The sequence below is a fragment of the Zonotrichia albicollis genome, chromosome 2 (genome assembly GCF_047830755.1).
Source record: "Zonotrichia albicollis isolate bZonAlb1 chromosome 2, bZonAlb1.hap1, whole genome shotgun sequence".
Lineage (NCBI taxonomy): Eukaryota > Metazoa > Chordata > Aves > Passeriformes > Passerellidae > Zonotrichia > Zonotrichia albicollis.
In genome coordinates, this window is record NC_133820.1 from 35,943,778 (window position 1) to 35,961,433 (window position 17,656).

The following is a 17,656-nucleotide window of genomic DNA, read 5'->3' on the forward strand; positions in this document are numbered from 1 at the left end:
TAAAAAGTAAAGATCAGTAACAAAAATGAACTGAACAGTAAAATAACTCAATCTGAGTCTCAAGCACGTTTTCCTAGTGTAATATGCAATGCACCACTAATGGCCACTGTGCTTTGCAGTTTCAAGTAGGAGCACTTGCACTAGGAAGCTCAATAGCTGCATCACTTCTAATCTGTTTCTGCTTAAAAATTATTATTCTTTGCTTCTTCATATGCCACTCTTTAAATGAAGCTTCAATGATTTCACAATCAGCAAAGTCAAGGTATTATCTTTGCTAATGTGGTTGTGAATATAATGCATATAGAGGCTTCTGAAGAATGATCTGAAGTCACACACACAGATAGGTACAAGCTACTACAGATCTTCTGGGTAGTATGACCCCCTTTGGGGATTGTAGATTGCTGTGTGGAAGAGACTGAAAAGAGCCAAAACAAATATTAAGGATGTTGTAAATGTCACAACCACCTGTATTTAACACGACAAAGGTCTCTTTGTCCTGTCTCTCACCTCCATCTTTTCTTCTTTTTTCCTTACCTGGTCCAAGTGCTGTGCAGAGGAAGTGTTCCTGCTTCCACCTCTGACCACCTCTTTCTCAGTCCTATGCAGTCACAAAACAAGAGACTATGACAGTCCCCACAGAGATCAGTCCTCAGAGTTTAAGCTAATAATGTATTTTGAACTAGCAAAGTTTGAGTTCATTTCACTTGCCTTAAGGGTACAATTGCTTTGTGTTTCCAAGTTTTTATCTGCAAACTTGAAGAACAGATGGTTTTTCAATTATTATTTTTTTTAAGGAAAGCTGAGGGTCTCCTTTAATGTCTCAGTAGTTTAAGCAGTGTGAGGCAGCAGAGACAGTTCTGATTGCTGAGGTCTCGGCTCCCACTCCTTGCTTTACTCATTACACTGGTGTTCAGCAGAAGCTAAGATGCCAGTAACAATTTACCTGTGTCTCTCATTAGCAACTCCAGGACATCTCTTGGGTTCTCTTTTAGGTCTGTTAAGATTTATCTTTTTGTTCCAATCCCATCTCTTATTATGTATGAATATTTATACATATATTTAATCTGTTTTGCTCTCCTGTCTTGCCTTGGGTTATATTTTTTTGCTTGGTGCTTTCCATTTTGATTGAGGTGGTGACTAGATGGGCCTCATCTTGGTTCAAAGAACAATTCATAATTTGCTCATGTCTGGGGAATGAATGCCTCTGTATGATATGTTGGGAGACAGGGATAAACATCCCTCCTGGCTGATTGATAGCCATATTAAAGATTGCAGTAGGTGAAATAATCCCCTGTAGCTTCATATGGGTAAGTTCGCTTTCTCTTTTCCCTTCAGACTGGCTTTGGGGCATGCCTGGGACTTGGCTTATTCTCTGTCCAATCTTAGAGCATAATTTAATTAGCCTTTATTGAAAGCCATTAGCATTGATCAATGGCATACTTTTTTTTTACTAAGAAAGATGACCAAAGTGTTTGTCCACTAAAATCTTACAAATGTGAGTTGAGTTTGATAATTTTTTTTCTATTCTTGCTGTTGTTTTATAGTAAGTTTAATCAATACACAAAGATTTGGAGCTTTTAGTTGCTATCTGCAATATGCAGGAGGAGGAAGAAACAGGGATGGTAGCTTGATTCCCCGGTTATGTATTCCTTCATTGAGGTTTGCATTTTGCTTCCATATTGATCTCCTCTTAAGGGGCTTCTTTGCACATTTCCCCCCTGTGGTCCATCGCTGGTTGCATTCTTGGCACTGTGAATGCATTCAGCCTTGTCCTCTTCTTCCTTACAGCCCTCTTGCCCTCTCCCACACCACCCTGGCTACAACACACAACCTTCTGGACTCTATCCCTCTCATTCCATAAATCATTCTCGCTCATTGTTTCCAGACAGCTCTCAGGGACATTTCTCATCCAGTCCACTCTCTGACTGAATGTCCTTTCTAAATTAATTATTAGAGAGCAAACAAAATGTGTATATAGCCTGCAATGAGTTTAGCTATTGTAGGCTGCTGATGCAAAGCTTGTGAAAATCAATGTGGACCCCTCCCTTTTTGATCAGAGCTTGATGCTACATTCCTGATCCTTCCTATAAAATGAACTTTTTTTTCTCTTGTAATGCACTGCAGCAATCCATATAATAAATTAGATTATAATCCCCTCATGGGCAAGGCCCTGTCTTTTCAATGTGCCTGTGCATTGTTGATCTCCCAGTGCAGACACGTCTCACCTCCCGCTTACATCCAGCACACCAGGATAGCAGAATGAAATGAGAATAGAAGTGGACAATGTTTTTCTAATTATTAGCATGCAGATAAGGCACTTTAATTAAAGAAATTATATAACCTGTAAAAAAGAAAGCTTCTCTGTCAGACTGCAGTCTTGTAATGGCTTTGTGTTTGTGCAATTAGGACCAAATCTTGAAGTCACTGAAGCCAACAGTGGTCCTTAATGGGATTAAACCTTCATTTGTGGGGTGATGGGCTAGATGATCTAAGAGGCCTTTTGCATCTTGTGCTTCTCTAATCTCTCTCAGGGTGAACGACATATAATGGAGAAGACAGCTTGTTTTGAATAAACTGCATTAAGTGTCCGCATGTATTTCCTAATGCAGGTTAAAAAAACCCCACCCCAGTGTCTCTGCTGGTGTGCGTGCCCCTGTTGCAGAGCAGGTCTCTCCAGTGCTGCAGCCAGTGTAGGAGCTCAGCTCCCCATACCCTGCAGGTTTCTCTGGGGTGTGTATCTCTGCTCTTCCCGAGATCCTCTGGGAAAACTCCCCAGCCAGCGCTAATCAAATTGCACCACTGTCAAGACTTCCTGCAAAGCTTCGAGGAAACATTTCTGAATATTAGAGGTACAGAAGAGGAGAGTGGAGGTTGGGGGAGGGAGGCAGGACAGTTTCAGAGCTTAAGTGGATTACATAGCTGCATAACCCAGTTATGGGTCTGTGGACTCGAGTGAGCTGTTTTCTCCCCTCCTCTGGCTGTCTGCCTGTCAGATAGTTCCCCTGACAGGCAGGCTTTATTAACCTCCCCCAGCTGGCTCTCTCAGCATTTCTTATTTTCCAGTGCTTGCATCCCCTAGCCGCTCATCTTAGCCCTTCTTGTGTCTCTGAGCTCCCCGGGGTCCTTCCTTTAGTGCACCAGCTGTCGGCACCCGTTGGAGCCTCCTCGCCAGCCTGCTCCACCAACATTTACCAAACCTGGCGGTGGTCTCTGATCTCTGCCCACACAAACCCCAGGTAGCCAGCAATGGGTGTGTGATTTGCCTCAGATCAGGAGACCTATGTTTGAAAGGTAACCTGCTCCCTGACTGTCTTCTACTTTCAATCGCTAAAAGGGCTATGTTAAAAATAAACAAACACCTGAGCACCAGTGTTGGCTGGTGTGAAGGAGCAGCAAGTGCCTGCTGCATCTGGATGCATTCATGTTTTCCCGCTTTGCAGGAAGGTTGGGTGGCAATGATTTAACCAGAGCCTGGCTGTTCAGCCCCAGCCCTGAAATGTCCCCTCAGGACAGAGGTGTGAGCCTGACATCTGCTGGGGACAGAAAACACCAGGCCATCCTTCCTCAGGGCTGCTTTGTCATGAGGGGTGGTGGCAGGGAGGCTGTTCCTGAGGGACTGTGAATGGGATCCATGCAGCCTGGAGGAGGTAACATAGCCAAAGAACAGGGTAAGCTAACTACAACCCAAAGGGAAGCAAGAGCTGAAATCCCAATTTATGCGGAAGGGCTCCAGTCCCCCTCTCTTACAGATGTAGGAGAGAAGCCAGCCAGCATGTGTATCCAGGTTTAAAAATGGCTGCATGGGTGTCCATGGCCTCGTGAGAGACAGAGTTTCATGTCTGACAGCAGGCTGAAATCTGCTTTGTCTTTCCTTTTGAGGCATTCACCACTGTCACTATGTTTTTGCTTTGCTGACACAGCTGGCGGCTTGTCTGAGTCTTATCCAGGCCTCTGGGCTTTACAGCTAAAAATGCTGCAGGTAGACTCAAAAAATCCCTACTTGGTGTCCACCATCTGTGTGTCTCTATTGCTCCTTTCTGTCCTCAGCCACAGCCTCCTTCCCTTCCCTCCCTGCCACTATGATGCATCTGCATGGGACTTCTGTCCAGTCTTACAGGAAAGGATGGTTTCCAGGGCTGACTGTAACAAAGTCATGTATGAGTGGCTCAAGGCCATGAGGAGTAATGGAGAGCAGAAGCAAGTGCCATTTGTTCTGACTAAATCCTGATCTGATGCCTTGAAGCCGTGTTGCTGTGTTGGCTCAGACGAGGAGTGCCACAAAGGAGAGTGCTTGGCTGCTGCTGGCGAGGCAGCGCCCCATGGCATTGCTTTGTCAGTGAGGGCCTTTGAGCAGCCTGGCCTAGTGCAGGGTGCCCCTTCCCGCGGCAGAGAGGCAACGTTGCCCATAGCAACACCCCTGCTCATGGCAGGGAGCTTGGAACTACGCGATCTTTAATGTCCTGTCCAGCCCAAGGCGCTCTGTGATTCTGCCATGAGAGGCTCTGCTGCTTCTTGGTGTGGACACAGCTCATTCTGTACCAGCAGAGGCACTTCAGGCTCTGATCCTTTGGGTCTATTAAAAAGAGGGATCCTAAGCAGTGTGCAAACAATATGGTAGCCTGGGGGTTTGTTGGTAGCAGGGCTACTAGCAGCATCTTTGGGCTCTCTGCCAACATCTAAATAATTGTAAGTGTTACTTTCCTCTAGAAGTAAACCTGGCCTTTGTGCTGCTTTGAAACAGCATTGTATTTTTTGCTGTCAGACATGAGCAGATAAAACGTTTATTTTAAACCCTTGAGAAGAAGAAAGAAGTTGGCAGTTCTCATGGCTTTAGCACAGTTCTTATGACAGTGTATGTTGCTTTTTTTTTCCCACAGATATCATATTCTAGAAAAATGTGACTATTTGAGGATCTCAGAGGGTTTATTAATATTTTTTCAGTGTTTTTAGAGCTTCCGACATGGAGGAACACAAAGAACTTGATGCCAGTTTAACCTAATAATCCAGAAACCATACTTCAAATAATAATAAGCTAACACATCTATTCTTAAACTCATGATTTAAGCCACTGTCATGATTTTGATAGGGCCTGACATGATTTTGCAGCCTTGGGACGGGTAATAAAGCTTTTGTGTACTGATTTGAATGGAAAATCCTTTGAAAATCCTCCAGCTTGCTTGCCTTAGTCAATACTTAACAAGGACTCAGCCACAGCAGCAAAAATATCCACTGATGAGTACATTTTTTTTTTGACCCTCTCTTTCTCCTCCCTCATAGCAAAAAAATCTGACACCCAAGAGTCATGATTCATTGTAGTCCCAGGGTCCATTCTGAGAAACTGTGGACCAGGGATCCTTGTACATGGGAGCCAAGAACAGCTTCCCAGGAGTCTGAACAGAGAGCAAGAGCATCCGTGTGTCAGAGTTTTCTATAGGGCTGAGCAAGGGCTGAAGAGAGAAGAAGCTCAGATCTACACAGATGGCTTGGGCTCATGCTACAGTTAATCCATGTCCCTATGAAGTTGTTCTGGGATGAACAGGAGTTGAAGGTAGGGTGAGATTCAAGGATGCAGAGAGGGCCAAGCCATGGCACAGAGCCTCTCTGCAGCCTCCTTCAGTCCTGGCGTGGGCACATGGAATAAATTGCTTCTCTAGTGGCTGTGTCCATGGGGGAGGGAGAGAATGCCAGCTGGTCCCTGCGGTATTTAATTTCTTCTCAGGAGCTGAGCGAAGCAAACATTTTTTGGGATGAAGCAGCTGAAAGCAGGAAAGACAAAGTGCTATGCCTACTGCCCCCAGCTCCCTGTGCTGTTGCAGGCTGGATCCAGATATCAAACCTTCAAACCTGGTGAGAGACAATGGCACTGCTGTTTATACCTCTAAATGCTCCACAGTGTTTTCCAGCTCATCAAAAGTATCTGGGAACAAGTGAAGGAGCAGCAGGCTCTGAGCAAGCCAGACCCATCTCAGTGCTATTTTGAGGCACTTGGCTTTCTGGCCAGTGGGTATGCTGTTATTCCTCTAATACAAGAAAACAAACACGTGGGGATATGTATGAGAAAAAACAGGTGACTCATGAGTGAGAGTAGCCTCATTATGTCATTGGAGGAGGATAATTTGCCACTATTTGTATCAATTTTGCAAATGTCTGCAAAGCACAAAGCTACGCTGCCCTGTCACACAATTTGGGCTGTGTGTGTGGCCACAGCCACCTGCAGCAGGGGAGCAAGAGAGGAGGAGAGAGGCCACACTCAGTTGCTGTTTGACCCTGATTTCTTCTTTTTTGTCTGAAGAGTGGAAGAGACCTGCTGCTTGGCCTTGAATCTCCCAGGAAGCGATTTGACACTTTGAGTAGAGCTTGGCCTTTTCTTTCTTGCATTAAAATGGAGGAAATTGATGTTTTATAGGTTTGTTACGTCAGCATGTATGCACTGATCTGTAGAGAATGATGTGAATAGCTTTTTGTATTACTGCTGGACACAGAACTGTCAGGAAAAAGATTACCTTAAATGAAATCTCAGACACAAAGTGAATGGCCCTCAGGACTAATAATAACCCAGTAACTGTATTGGGTTTGTGTAACAAGGCTTTGGTGGGGGCGGCTGCAGGAGTGGCTTCTGTGAGAAGATGGTAGAAACCTCCTCTGTGTCCAGTGGAGCCAGTGCCAGCCAGCACCAAGATGAACCCACCAGCAGTCAAAGCTGAGCTCATCAATGATGGTGGTAAAACCTTTGGGATAACATCTTTAAGAGGGGGAAAACTGCTATTCAGCAGCAGCCAGGAAGGAGTGAGAAGATGTGAGAGAAACAACTCTGTGAAAGAGACACCAGGAAGGGAAAGGAGATGGGGGAGGAGGTGCTGTAGGAGCTGGAACAGAGACTCCCCTGCAGCCCATGGACATCCCTGGTGGAGCAGATATTCACCTGCAGCCCCTGGAGGACCCCACAGCGGGGCAGGTGAGTGCCCAAAGGAGGCTGTGACCTGGTGGAAAGCCCATTCTGAAGCAGGCTCCTGCCAGGACCTGAGGCCTCAGGAAGGGAGGAGCCCAAGCTGGAGCAGGTTTGCTGGCAGGAATTGTGATGCCATGGGAACTCACACTGGAGCAGCCTGTTCCTGAAGGACTGCACCCCGTAGATGGAGACCCACACTGGAGCAGTTCATGAAGAACTTCAGCCTGTGGGAGGGACTCCCCACTCAGAGGATGAGAGTGTGAGGACTCCTTCCCATGAGGAGGAAGGAGCAGCAGAGACAATGTGTGATGAACCAGTTGCAAACCCCATTCCTGTGCCCCGGCTCTCTGTGAGGTGGAGGGAGAAAAAATTGGGAGTGAACTTAAGGTGTTTTAAAGTTCTGTTTTATTACCCACTTGCCTACTCTGATCTGTTTGGTAATAAATAAAATCATTTTTCCCCAGATTGAGCCTGTTTTGCCTGTGACAGTAATTAGTGAGTGACCTCTCCTCATCCTTAACCCCTGAGCCTTTTGGTGTATTTTTCTACCCACGTTCAGCTGAGGAGGGATGTGACACAGCAGCTTTGGTGGGTGTTGGGTGTCCAGCCAAGGCCAACTCATCACACTGTTAAATAAAGAAGAAAAATATTTCTTACCCTGAAAACATCTTTCACCTCTGCCCTACAGAAGGAAAAGTGATTTGTGATGAAATAAAATTTCCTTAAGTGACTTAGGAGCCTCAGATCCATTTTTTAAATCTCCTGACCTATTTACTTAGAAAAATCTCATCATAAGGCTGTATTTTTTCTTGGTTTTTTGCGGCAGAGATTTTGGTGGGGCTTTTTTAAAAACAGAACTAAAGCCAACTATGTGCACATATCTGGAACTCTTCAGGTCTACTGCCAGTGGTGTGCACACCATCTATTAATGACAAAATGAAAGAATTAATGTGAAAAAGCTGGATGAGGAAGGATTGTAATCTCCTAATCCAAGCCTAGAGCCCTGCCAGGATGATTACAGAAATAGAAGGGATGGCGCAGTTCCCTGCTCTCTCCCTGGCACTGCTGCTGGGGGCAAAACCAGGGCATTGCCTTTTCCTTGGAACTCTTCTCTACTTCTTCCCTTCTCATGAGAGAAAAAGAAACACCAGTCACAAGAAAACATTTATAAAAAATCAGAAAACATGAAGAAGCAGGAGCTGAGCGTCTCTTTGGAGACAGTAAAGCAAGGCAAGCTTTACACTGGCATTTCTTTCCCGAAGCAAATTCCCATTATTTCAGGGAGAAGCAGCTGGCAGCTTGGTCTGGCTCTCAGCACTGAAGAAACAAGCAGACAAGCGGTGTTGAAGATGGGAATCCCCTGGTGCCCTGGCTACCCCCGCCCCCACCTTGCTTCCTCCTGGATCTCGTTTTGAGGAAAGCAGGTGGCAGTCATTCAAGGACCTTAAAAATCTGCTTCATTTCACAGTGCCAACTGTGAGATCAACTGCTCCCTGCTCACCCGTTTGCAAAGTCCCAAGTGGAAGAGGAGTCTTCGTTACAGGAGAGTGTTTGCTACTCATTCTTCCAACCAGTGCTCTGATCTACAGCAGCTATGGCTTTGCCAGTGTCCTGTTAATTTAGTTACCACAGTAGGAAAATATCTCAAAAGATAGCTCATTCAAACTGCAATAGCTGCAGGCAAGAGGGCTGCCAGCAGGGAGCTGCCTTACATCTGGGCTTGAAAGAGCTCAGAGTAAAGGCAGGTTCAGTAGTGACAAACAGGGAGCAACAAGCACCTCACTCTGCCTCCTGTTTCCTGAAACATAATGTTTTCACAAATTAAGAAAAAAAAAAAAAGGTGCCTTTCTAGTGGAGTAGGTGTGTCTGGGCCTTTTAGGGGTCAGTGGTGTGCCAGAGCAACTGGCAGGGTGGCACACCAAGACTCAGAGAGGTGGGATGGTGCAGAGAGGAGGAAGTGGAACAGTATTGCTGCTCTTTTCTGGCAGCAGAATAGAGATCATTGAATCAGCCAGAGCTGTGTAAGACATGGGAAAATCTGACACCAGGGGTGCCAGGATGACAAAACCTGGTCCTGTAAGAAGCAGCATTCTACATCCTGAGCTGTGCTTGTCCCCCTGGCTCAGAACAGAGTGAGAGATGACCGAGCACTGTCACAGTTGCTAGGGACCCACTCTCACATCTGCCTCTGACACATCAGGTTTCTGAAGGATGCAGGTTGCTCTTCAGCAGACCTTATCAATAGACATCTGCCTTCAACACAGGCCAGAGGGATGTGGGAATGTGCAGCCATTCCTACCAGCCTAATGGGCCAGTAGGAGACCCCATGCAGCTGGGCAGCCCTTGTCACATAAAACCGTGCCTTCTCTGCCTTATCGTTATCTATTCCAAAAAGAGCACATTTAACAAAAAGCACTCCCTGGTGTAAAGGCGTAGTGTGTGGGGTTTGGGTTTGTGTGTGTGGGGAAGGTAGAGCAGAGACAGCGCTGAGAAAGAAAGGCAGGGCAGGCAAACTCCAGGTACTTAAAAGTGCTTAATGCCTTTCATGGACTAAGAAACGAGATTTTCATGTATTTTCTGTGAGAGCTGTGTTGCCAGCATCTCTGATGGTCCCAGGGTGGTGATCTTCCCGGGGCTGCTTCCTTTCCTTATCTGCAGGCCGGAGTCTGTGCCCCTCTCACCTAACTTCCCACAGGGATACAGGGTGGTGCTAAAACTCTGCGTGCGTTTCCAGAGCACCCCTCTCTGCCGGCTGCCCGAGCCTGCAGCTCAGCCTGTGCAGCGGTGCCGCCGCCCTGGAGATGCCACGGACATGCCCATTCTCCGCACGTCGCTGTGTGTGAGCGCCCGGCACGGCACGGCACGGCACGGCACGGCACGGCACGGCTCGACTCGGCACGGCTCGGCTCGGCTCGGCTCGGCACGGCATGGCACGGCACGGCTGAGCACGGCTCAGCACGGCACGGCACAGCACGGCACGGCACAGCACGGCACGGCCCGGCCCGGCTCGGCACGGCTCGGCACGGCACACACCCGGCGGGGCTGCCCTGCCGCTCCCTGCAGCCCTTCCGAGCGCACCCGCCTTGCCAGGGCTCTGGCATCGTGACCACCGAGGCAGCGCCTGCTCCCTCTCCGCAGAGCAGGAGAGAAAGGAGCAATTTCAGGCTCTGCAGTGAGTGGATGACTAGTGCACATATTGGTAATAGCACCGTGCCGGGGTCTCGGTGTGATCTTCCTGTTGCTCATTTGCTGGCAAGTGTGAAATGCAAATCCCTCCGGGCTTCTGTCTCCGCTCAATATTCACAGGAGCATGAAGGCTCCTGCGCGGAGGGGAGGGTGAGAGTCGGCAGACAGCGGGGAGCTTTGTTTCCTCCTTTGTCTGGGGTTTACGGGTTAAAACACTCTGCTTATTCGCGGGGCTTTTCAGGGGATGTCAGCGCACCGCACCCTGAGCCCACTCTCTGCCCCACTTCGGGCCCGACACCAGCAGGTTCCAATCGGGACGCAGAGGCCGCAGGACCAACCCTGTGGCTCCCCCGAGCCTGCGATGGCGGGGCAGGGCACTCGGGATGCGGGAGGAGGCTCCCGGGAGCGAGGGTGGCTCGGAGGGCTCCGAGCAGCTACCCCCGCCCAGGACCCCCGGGCGATGGTGCCCACCCTGCCCCTTTCCTGCGGTGCGATGGTTCCAGCCCAAACCCAGCCAGAGCTCGGGAAATGGCAACTGAGACACTTGTTGCCATGGTGATCCTTAATAGTTCTGACTCAGATGTAGCGTTGCTACGGCAACCGCATCCGCAGCCCTTGGGAGGCAATGCCGGCACATTTTTTCTCTCGCAGCGGAAAAGGGCTTCGAATCCCCATTTTGCTCACTCCTTGCTGCAGTGCAGTGACGAAGCTTTGGGGCTGTTTTATTATTCCCCTAATGAACGGCGATCCTGATCCTTCACCAAAGGATCTGCTACTATTCTGCTGCGGAAAAGTGCTCTGGACCGCCTGAGCACGGGCAGCGTCAGCGCCATAAAGCGACCCGAGCCTCTGCCCCTCTGTGGCTCACCAGAAAAGATTAAAACAAAATATTTATTTTTTAAAAGAAGCAGTAACCTTTCTTCTTAGGTAGGAAATGCTCCCTTCATCTCGGGAGCTGAAGATCTGTTGGGGGGGGGCGGTGGAGTGGGGTGTGGTAGTTCTGAGATGAGGAGCGTCTGTGGCTGTGAGAGGCAAGACAAAGGCAGAGCGCGTGTGAGGCAGTGGGTGTGCCCGTGGGGAAGGAGCGGGTCTGAGCGCAGAGAGCGTGTCCGTGGGCAGGGCTGCGAATGGGAACGGCACAGGGGCCGCGGAGCGGAGCGCGGGTGTGCCCGCTCCAGGGTGCGAGAGGGGACGCTCGGCTGCCCGGGCTTTTGTTCCCCGCACGGGCACGGGCAGAAGGGGCTCACGTCATGCGGAGACACTTGCTCACATTCGGTCCTGTCATCTGTGCAAAGTCAGACACACGTAATGCCTCAGAGGCACCGCCGTCCCAAAGGGGCGGATAAATGGAGGGAAGGGGGAGTGTATATTAAGTTTGCTGTTGCAAACCTTGGAGAAAAGACTTCTGCAGCACTGAATAATCCAGCCAAAGTCATTTCATGGTGTCCTTTCCTGGCAGGGGCAGGTGGGAATGAGGAGACATGTGAATTCTACATGTGGGGACCTTCAGAGCCAAACCCCTGTACTGAGGTACATGGGCATGGATCCCAAGGGAATTGGTCTGTGCTTTTCCTGAGTCAAATGTCTGACTGCTCAGGCAGGAGGAGCCACTGGAGAGATGCTTAAAGCTCCCAAGGCTTCTCAGGGGTTTCATAAACTTTCCCTGTGTTTTTTCCAACTTGTCAGAGAATCCCACCAGGCTCTCTCCTGCGTGACATTCTGGACACCATTTTGCACTGATAGGACACAGCTGTATGTCCTGGAGCAGGCCTTCAGAGAGAAACTGGCATGACTGAAGGAAGGAAAAACTTAAAAATTCACCGTGAAGATGGGAGATAATTTTACTGCAAGTAACTGTGGATCTGGGAAGGGCTTAAAAGTGGCAGGTGCAAAGGATAAAGGATGTTGCTAAAGATATCAGCCACATTCTGTAATGGGAGAATGTCCAGGGTGACTCTTGTGTGCCTGGCTTAGATGAGGTGAGGACAGAAACCTTATGAACAAGGGTAAATTAGTAACACAAGTCGTGGAGAGAAAATTTTGGAGAAAATTTTGGCATTTTGAATATATGCCTGGTGAATATAAATCAACCTTAAAGAGATTGGGCAGGGGCACACAGACATGAGAATGAAAATTTTGGAGAGGTCCAGAATGGAGGAAGCTATTTCAAAGTCCCTGAATGAAAGTCCCCTGCAGGTTAAGTTAAAAGGGAATAAAAGAGCTGAATTAAGGTGAGAGCTGTGAGGGCTCCAGCAGAGAGAGTCTCTCAGGAAGTGGATGTACCTGTGGTATCTGCAAGGTTTCAGGAAGAGAAGTCTTGGGACTTGGTAAACAGCAAGTGCAGGGTTTCTGCATGAGCAGTTTGTGAGGCTGGAAGTGCTAAAAGCCAGATGGAAGGGCTCCAGGAACAAGTCTGAGACTCTTCAGAGGTTAATATAGCCTATTCAAGGAGTTTAGGGAGATGAGGAGATGTGAAGAGACTTAGTCAAAGGGAACTTTTAAATATGTACAATGACTTACTTGGCATGCAGAGAGAAACTCATCCCTGGATTAAGTCTAATGAACTCAGCAGCTCTGGCTTTAGCTGTGTCTGTTAATTCCCCATGGTGGAGGCAGAATGAGGGGAAGTGGCCCTTTTGCCTGCCCATCACTGGGGTGGTGCTTGTCAGAGGCCACAGCTGTGCCTGCGCTGTCACTCGAGGACCTTTGTCACACGTGATGGCCAGGGCAGTACCTGTGCCCTGTCACTGCTCACGTACCCGGCTCAGAGGGGAGACACCGTGTGGTGCTTGCCTCCATCTTGCAGCCATCCCCAAGGAGCAAACTGGATCTGGATTTGGGTTCTTCATCCCCCTGGGAAATCACAGGTCCCTCCTTCCCAGTGCAACTGCTGCTCATTCCAGTGACCATGTCTGGGTAGCACATTTGGACTATGACACCTGCTGACATCAAAGTGAGAGGAGGACCACACCAGGGGCAGCAAAGGCTGTTGGAAGAGTCCCTTGGATCTAAGACTAAATGAAGCATAGGACTAAATATTGTAATATTTTCATCTCTATTTTTGGCATGATCAATTACAGAATTTCCTGGATATGATTTCTTGCCTGGAACCTGTAATAAAACAGAAAAATAGGGCTGAATTTCTATTTGTAGTTTTGTGTTTATTTGGTTGGTTGTTTTTTTTCTTTTTTTTTAACAGAAAAAAAGGGAAACTGGAGAAGACAATCCAAGTAATTAGTTGTTTATTTATCCAGATAGGATCTACCCTGCTAGCCTTTGCTCTCTTTGCTAATACCTAAAAGAAAATGATGAAGCCTTTGTAAGGACACTGGTGTCAGTAAATACTTGCCTTCCTTGTATGTCTTTGGGACAGCTCAGTCTCTCTCATAGAGCAGCAATTTTAATAAACAAGAATTAGTACAAAGCATGGAAAAACAAGGTAATTGTTGTTGAGGCATTAGTCTCAGGATCCTGCATTACCAGGTGCATCAAGATTGTTTCAAAGAGAAAATCATGCCTGTGCAGGGAGAGGGTTTGGGGGTGGTAGGGAAAGAAAGGAGAATAGGCTGAAATACTGCAGCTGTCTTCTTTGTTGTTTCTTGCTCCTAAAAGCAGTAAGCTGTTGCTCAGATGTGCAGGTTCAGCCTGACCTGAGTTGCAGACCTTCTAGAGGATTTGAAATCACCACGCAGGACAAATGCTTGATGATGGCTGAGGCATGGTGCCGGGGAGACACACGTGCTGGGGCAGCAGAAGGAAAGAGGGGTTTGTAAAGCAAGGAGGGATGGAGTGAGGGCTGCAAAGAACAAAAGAGGGAGGTCTGGTGGCTTGGGTGCTTAATAGGGTTTTGGGATAATGTCTACTTATTCTTGTTGATAGAGATTTTGTTTAACAGAACTTGTATCTACACAATAAATCTCCCCTAGAGCAAATGATAAAAAAAGAAGCATAAGCAAGCAGTTGGAAAACTTGATGCCTCCCATCCCACACACATTTTGAAACACACTGTAGTGAGGGTCAAAGCACAAGAGCCATGAAAATTTTGTGATTTTTTTCTTCCTGTGCTTTTTAAGCTGTGATGTTTCTGAGATTAGTGCTTACCTTGATTTAATGTCTCATCAGAAGCATGACTTCCCCGGCAGCCCTGCTGCAGTGCTACTAAATGAAGCATGCCCTGTTTTCTCAGCTGGGACTTAAACCTCTGCCCTTAGAGACCTGAGGGGTGGGGAAGAAAGATGGGGACAGAGTGATAGATATTGACCCACCTATCATGTCCATTAAATTAAATAACCAGGCTTTGTTTTTAACCTATTTAAAGCAGTTACTGTTCTCTGCACAATTGATGTTTGTGGAGGTTGCCGAGGTGGCAGCACCACAGCGTGCGCCTCCCTTGCTCTGTACCTTCCCCCTGACTCACATTCTGCAGGTGACCTTCAGCAGTAAGGACAGACACTGTCTTAAGGAAATAGGAGAGAGAGGGAGAGAGTGGGGGAAAGAGAGAACATTTTCTCTGCCAGTTAATTGAATTCAGGTCTCGCCTTCAAGATATGCTGGAAAAGCCTTATTGCTCTTTCATGGTGAGGAGGAAACATTGGCTCATGGGGGAGCAGAACAGACGAAACCCTCCAAAGTCCCTTTGCTGAAGATGTCAAACTAAATTTGGATTGCATATGCTCTTAAACCAGAACTGACCACAGCCTGTGGGAGAACATCACTGATTTTAGTGCTGCTTTGCAGTAGGCAGCAATATAGCTCAGAGAATTACCCAGCTTGATGACCAATTTTTCAGTGTATCCTACCTTTTTCCTTTTTCCTCTTCTCCTCAGCAAATCTGCCCCATACTGAGTCCCTAAGAAATCCCACTCATTAAAAAACCCATCCTTGGAGGGCCTGTTGTGACAACCCTTTGAACTTCTGTGCTGGGAGAGCACAATGTAGAGGACATAGAATAACAGGCAGTTAAATTGCCTCATTAGGAGAATATTAGGTCCTATTTGGTTTTTTTTCCATCAAGCACTTTTGAATACTTTATCCAAGCCAGTTTTATGTCAGAGGATCCCTGCCATTTCCCCTGAGAGATTTTGCTTTACTCTCTTCTCTTGCATCTGAGTCCTCACGAGGGCTGAATGTGAGGTGTGACGTGGAGAGGGTGCAGCATCACAGCCATTCACAGCATACCCAAGAAGGGAGTCTGGGGAGGACACTCTTCTTTCTCCACTAGAACATTTAGTACCTGCACATCACAGAAAACATCTTCACCTTTGCAGCTAAGGTTGTCTTTTTTTTTTTTTAAATATCACAAAGGTGTGTGCATCCCTCCTCTCTGGCCACACTAGGGTGTTGAGTTTGGTTTAGCACTGCACCTCCAGCTAGGAACCATAGGATCTCCATAATTCCAGTCCTTTGTCCTTTGCTGCAGGGATTTTCCACACTGAAAACTTTCTTCTTTCTTACCTGACAATTGCACATTTATATTTCACAGAGTCCCGGACATGTGGACTTTCTAGGCACAATATGCTTACACTTTACTCATGTCCTGACATCTTCCCTCATTTCCTAATAATCTTTGTCTCAGTTCAGAATCGCTCCTGTAGTTTCAAGAGCATTTGCCATTATATTTCTGTCTTTTTCTGACTCTGGCCTCTTCCTTGGCCCTTACTCGTGGCTTTCTGCAGCTGGCAGTGCTGTGCTGGCACCTGCTGCTTCATCCGCTGCTCTGTCCTTTGCCATCTCCTTTGTGAAGCTTTGCCTTTTAGCATTACTGTAACCTGTAGAAGAGCAGCTTACCCCAGCCCAGCAATCTGTGTGTGCTTGTGTGCTTCTGACTGCTTTCTAATTAGGAAGACCTTAATTTACAGCCTCCCATGTTCCCTGCAGTGTGCCCTGCAGTACTGTTTATCATCTCTCTGCCACAGCCAGGATCTGTGCTGGCTTGCCCTCACTGAGGGAGCTGCCTGCTGTGCCTGTTGGAAAGGTGCCTCAGCTGCTGGTGCTGGGGTGGGAGATGGGGGATGTTTTACACATGAGGTTACACAGGGTTTTCTTTTCCCTCTGTTTCTCACAGCACATTGAAATGCTACTTCCTGGATTCGTCTCTGCAGCTTCCCTCCATCCAAAGAGCCATGTTTGATGCCTGGTCAGCTTGAAAAATGATGCTTTTGTGCTATATGCTGAAACACATGACGTAACTGATGGCCAGGATAAGAGTCAGATGCTCAGCAAGGGTAAATTGCCATGGCTTCAGTCAAGTGAGTAAAGCTAATCCATTTTCTTCCAGCTGAGATTCAGGGAGCATAGATTAACTATACTGTGTGGAATCAGCCTTGATTGCAAACCCAGACATAATGAAAGATGTGACTTCAGTGACCCCCTTGTTCTGCAGCACCTCGAGCTTCTCCTCTGCGCGGTGGGGCTCAGTGGCTTCTGTCCCCTGCCTTCCTGCAGTGGCAGGAGAACAACTCATTCACAATGGGGATGAGCCATGAAAGGGGAAGGAACTTGCTGTTCTTGTGCTGAGATGCATGGCAAGGCAGCCTGGGTCCTCAGAGACTCTGATTGATGTGACCGGGAGGGAGTGACAAGCCTGCTGATGTGCTAACTGCATTTTACTCCAGCGGTTCTTGCCAAAAAAATAAAAGACCTGTGACAAAAACGGAAGCAGCTCACTTGCTCAGGGCACAGATGTACAGGACCTGAGAGCCACCACCTGATGTGAGTTATGAAGCCCGGCCTTTCTCCAGGAAGATGAGTGTGATAACACTTGACAGGTCAGGCTCAGGGTGCTCTGTGCTCTGGTTTAATGCAGCTTGGCTTGGCCTGTCTCTGAAGGGCTGCCACCCCTGACTGCCAGCCCTGGCTTTTAATTCAGTCTTTACTGCAGGTCAGGAGATGAGGACTATGCACGTGAGCCTGCATATATAAAAATATAACACAAAGCAGTGGGGATTGTGGTTTTCCTCAGGAAATACTAATTTTCCTTGTCACTCTTACCAAAAAAGCACTTTACTTGGACTGGGGGGGTCACGCTGAATTTTGGTAGAAGGCTGCAGAAGCTGAAAGGAGACGAGACCATTAGCTCAGCCGTAAGAGGAATATAAATGTGTAATACCTAATTGCTTGTGATGTCCATCATCCTTTTCCAGCACCAGCCCACATCATCAGGGGTTTTGGTGTGAGGGTACAATGTCTTCCCTTTTTACACCTGCCTGCTGGACCATAAACTTTTCTGTCATCATGTTTCCTGGGTTCCTATAACTTTGCCTTATAATTCCCATGGTTAAACTTCTTCTTCTGAGTGGTGAAACAGCAATACCTCTTCTCCCATATCTTTGGTAGAGTCTTTATCTTCTGTCATCTTTTTTCCCCTGTTCCTGCTTGTGATGGCACAGGTCTCTGGGCAGCTGGGTTAGGAAGCATGTCCAAAATCCATGGGGCTTTTAAAGCACAGGTTATTTTTAAGCCAGGTCTCTGCTTCCCTGTCCTGGTTCACAGTGTCATGGTGCAAGTGCAAGAGCCAGATGT

At 47.7% G+C, this 17,656-nt stretch overlaps 1 long non-coding RNA gene across 1 annotated transcript in view; it reads left to right on the forward strand.

The window, feature by feature from the left end:
• The first annotated feature begins 9,710 nt into the window (after window positions 1-9,710).
• The window catches only part of LOC141728154 (uncharacterized), a 29,713-nt gene continuing 21,767 nt past the window's right edge, over window positions 9,711-17,656 (forward strand). Inside the window, exons 1-2 of the long non-coding RNA XR_012578939.1 lie at window positions 9,711-11,062; window positions 16,200-16,383. This is a non-coding gene — a long non-coding RNA (uncharacterized LOC141728154). The remainder of the gene's footprint in view (window positions 11,063-16,199; window positions 16,384-17,656) is intronic.